The sequence below is a fragment of the Bidens hawaiensis genome, unplaced genomic scaffold (genome assembly GCF_021521415.1).
Source record: "Bidens hawaiensis isolate Kalapana, Puna unplaced genomic scaffold, B.hawaiensis_p1.1 tig00009447_1, whole genome shotgun sequence".
Classification (NCBI taxonomy): Eukaryota; Viridiplantae; Streptophyta; class Magnoliopsida; order Asterales; family Asteraceae; genus Bidens; species Bidens hawaiensis.
The window spans coordinates 750,342-754,684 of NW_027491701.1; the positions used below are offsets into that span (position 1 = coordinate 750,342).

A 4,343-nucleotide genomic window follows, 5' to 3' on the forward strand; every position below is an offset into this window, starting at 1 on the left:
CATAGAAGATTCAAATTGCCATCTTCATACCCAAAACAGAAGAGGTATTATTAACAAAAGCTTTCAAAAACTCCAATTAAATTTAAAAAAAATAATATTAACAAAATTTTAACAAATCTCGTATCAAATAAATCAACAATAAATCAAAAAATGTAAAATCAAACTTGAAATTACCTTTTTGACGCCGTGTATTCAGGCAATGCTAAACAAAATCGATGTAAATACACAATTATTTAAGAACAAAAATACCGCCACGATAAAATCCAGTTAATCAAAAGAGGCTAAAATACCTCTTTTAGTTTTGATTAACGGTTTAAATGTATAAGAAGATGGAAGATTGTTGACAATGATATCTCGACGATGATCGATATTGTTGATTGCGTGAAACTAAATCTGTACACCAAAGTTAGGCATCACATGAAAATTCTTTTAATTAGATTGTTGACAATGATACCTCGATGATGATCTATTAATACCTAATTTATTGATGACGAATGCATGGTTAAAGAGCCGACGGCGATGTGAAATAGTTATGTTGAAGAGTATTGTAACGGAGCAATTGAGGATGAAGAGAGAGAGAGAGTAACAGTGTGTGATACATGATTATTATTATACTAATTAAATTATTATACAAATTAAATTAAAATAAAAGTTACTTAAACAGAAGATTATTATACTAATTACACGTGGACAAAGGGTGAGCTTTGGTGAAAAGTATGTTGAGAATTTTGTGGAAATCCTATTAGTTTATTATATAGGTAGAAGGTATATATATATATATATATATATATATATATATATATATATATAAAATACGATTATAAAAGAAAAAAAATTGTCTTGAATAGAGTATTCGGACAAGTTAATCAATGCGATCTCCTCCCCTACTTTCCACCACTCTACGTCTCGCCTTTCTTTTTCTCCTCCTTGCTTGGTTTTATATTATGTGCATATTTTGAGGTGATCGGCAGTGTGTGACGTTGGGCTTCGGGTAATTGAGTCATTTGAGTTGGGAAACCATGCCGGGAAATAGTTGAGGTGTTTGGGAAGGTAGCATTACATGTCGATAAACACCATCACATGTTTGCTTTGTTTCCTCAGCTTGACAAACCAAGCAAATTTGTATTACAAAGTGCTAATTAGTTGAACTAGCCGGAAGGTGAAAGATACACATTCCTTTTTATTCAAGTAGGGATATGTCAAAAGTCATTGTTGTAAAACATGAAAAATGCAGAAGTATTGTTATGTAGAAATTTAGAAGTTGGTAGATACGACGGGCTCGACACATTCAAACCTGCTTGAATAATGTTCTTTAATGTTTTGATTTCTGATTCTTGGTTCGGTTTAATAGTTCCGTCGCAACGCCCGAGTCTATATATATAAATAGTAATTATTTTGGCCATTTTGGCTTTTAGTTGTTTTTTCTTTTTCCTTTTTTTTTGTTTGTTTGGTTTAGAATTTGGCACAGGAGGATGCCATACTCCAATTCCAATACTCCATAATTTTGTAGTATGAAACTACGAATCCATTTGGCATATTATATACCGGAACAAGTCTTTTGATACATTTATATATATATAGTAGCTCATAATAATACATTGGTTACATTTTATCTCCAAATCTACTTTTATGAGTATACTATTTACCAGGTACGTTATTTGTTTAAGGTAACATTTTATATGTGTTTATTGTTGCTAGTACATTATTGCATCCATGACTCGCAGAGCATCGCAAGTGCTACACGAGAAGACCCATTGATAGCCATTGATGCGTCTTCCTTCCTCGCCTTCACCACCTCCCTAACAATCCTCCCTTCCTCCGATTCCATCAACTGCCTAACACGCTTCTCAACCTCTGCTGCTGCCACTTTCCCGCGCTCCCATTCCTCCATTGGTAGAGCCACTCTCATTTCCTCCACCATCATAATCTTGTTCAATCTTTGTTCAGCATACAACGGCCATGCCAACATGGGCACACCCGCACGTGTGCCTTCCAACACTGAGTTCCACCCACAGTGCGTCACAAACCCACCGACAGACCCATGACTCAACACTTTCACTTGTGGTGCCCATCCCTTCACCACAAGGCCCCTATCCTTGGTACGCTCCATGAACCCATCTGGCAACAAGGAATCCAAATCCGGCATCATCGGTGGCATAAAAGTATCACCTTTCTTGGTCGTTGGCGGGCTTCGTATCACCCACAAAAACCTATGTCCACTCATCTCTAGCCCCTTCGCAATCTCCTTCAACTGATCACTTGAAAACAAACCCTCACTCCCGAAAGACAAGTAAACAACACTCTCGCTCGGTTGCGAATGTAGCCAAGTCAAGCACTCATGCGAGCCATCACCATTATCGACATCTGAGAGCATCGGCCCAATGCAATAAAGTGGCGGCGTAGGATGACCTTGGATACACAACCCGTCACGAATAGCTTGAATCGGTTTTGGTTCCAATGAATCAAACGTGTTTACGATAATCCCAGCTGCTTTTGGCAAGTAATTTGAGAGTGTAAGGAAGTCGGAATAATCCGTGGAGTTTCTATCAAGACAACAGTTGGGCATGTCTGATGATGGTATAGGTGGCAATCCAGGTGAATATACGAGCCCGTTCATATCTTTAAAACTTACCGGATAATCCCGATCAAGAGTCTGGAAGTAAAGCATCTGCGAAAGGCAACATGCACCCGAAGTAATGAAGTAGTAAACCGGGATATTGAAGTCCGCAGCCACAGCCATGGCGGATGTGCAAAACAAATCGATAATTAGGACCGCGGGAGAAATGAACTTGAGAGAATTGCGGACGTTGTGGATGCTGCGGTCTATTAGATCAAAGATTATGGCTTCTGAAGAAGGATAAAGCTCCAAGTCAAGCGGGATATCGGGAAGGTGGTGGAAAGTGATGGCAGGGATAGTGGCGGAGATGTGACAGATGTACGAAACGATGGAGCCGGTGCTGAAAGAATTGGTGAGGGTAAGGACGGTGATGGAGTATGAAGGGTGGTGTTTAAGGATGAATTTTCCGAACTCCACCATGGAAATGAGGTGGCCCATGGCTGGTGCTGGATACAAGACTATGCTTACCATTGTTGTGTAAGTCATGTGAGTGTGGGTGTAAGGGAAGGGCTGAATATATAGCTCAAATGGTCAAATATATTCATGCATGGGGACACATGATTTGAAAGGTTACCGAGTGTTTACTTGGATTTATTCGTTTGTTCATAACTTTTCAATACACATGCTTTTGAGTATTGAATTTATTGTCAAATTAAATCACACTTTTCCTAGCTAGCTATCACTAAGTCCTACTTTCCTTCACTACTACAAAAACGTCTATTAAGACCGGTCTAAAAAATGATTTACAACAGTGTGAGGTCCAATCATTGAATATAATGTAGAGCACCGTTTTATTTTGAACAATTATCTCAGCCCATTATAAATAAGAAGGAAATTAACGTTGTTTTTTTAGACAAAACCAAGACTTTAATATGTCTTTGCTGACTGAATATATGTATTTTTTTTATTACAAACCAAGACTTGCAAATAAGTGGTGGTGAGTTTAGTTTTTCATCATACCCTAACCAAACACACTGGTTTAAAAGTGTTTATTTATTTTTGTTTGCAGTATAACAACTTACTGTTAAGAAGAAAAAAGCATTTATAATCTGCACCAAAGTTATAACAAAATATGATTATTATGTTATAAGAGTTTTTGGTAATAAAGAGTGGCTGATAGTTTTTTAAAAGAATCATGTGAGGTTGAAATTTGTTTGTGTTGAATTCACATCAACCTAATTGAGGTGCAATTAAAACTATACAATCCAAACATGACATGTGTAATTTTATCCGTTTAAATGGGTTGAATTACATGACATATTTCATGTAAATGGGCGAAAAGCAGTGACTTTTAGGTGAATGATTGACAAGCATAATCTTGATGGGTTGCTGGAAGGTTCTACTAATGCTAAACATATACAATAGAAAAGTAATAAAAATATAAAATGAAACACTTGTTTATCCACGTACTCACCCAGGAAAGTAAGTTCCAGATTCTGGATAAGAAGCCAAAACAAGTGAAAGCTTGTTACAATAACAAAAACAAAAAGAAAAACAAAAACGATGGGTGCCAAATTGCTAGTTGATTCTTCAAACCATCTTCTGAATTCGTTGTTCAACCTATTGGCAACTTCCAACAACCTGGTCGAAGCTTAAACACTACCATCAAAGCCTCCTCTGCGCTCAACCGTCGTGACTTCATTGCTGAAACCACCGCAGCTACTGTTACCGCGTTTTCACTTGTTGCAAAAGCTGGCACACTACTTTCTGAATGGGAGAGAGCTTA

At 37.4% G+C, this 4,343-nt stretch overlaps 1 pseudogene; it reads right to left on the reverse strand.

The window, feature by feature from the left end:
- Positions 1 to 1,616: 1,616 nt before the first annotated feature.
- On the reverse strand, positions 1,617 to 3,426 carry LOC143532472 (UDP-glycosyltransferase 88B1 pseudogene; annotated as a pseudogene).
- Between the last annotated feature and the right edge of the window lie 917 nt (positions 3,427 to 4,343).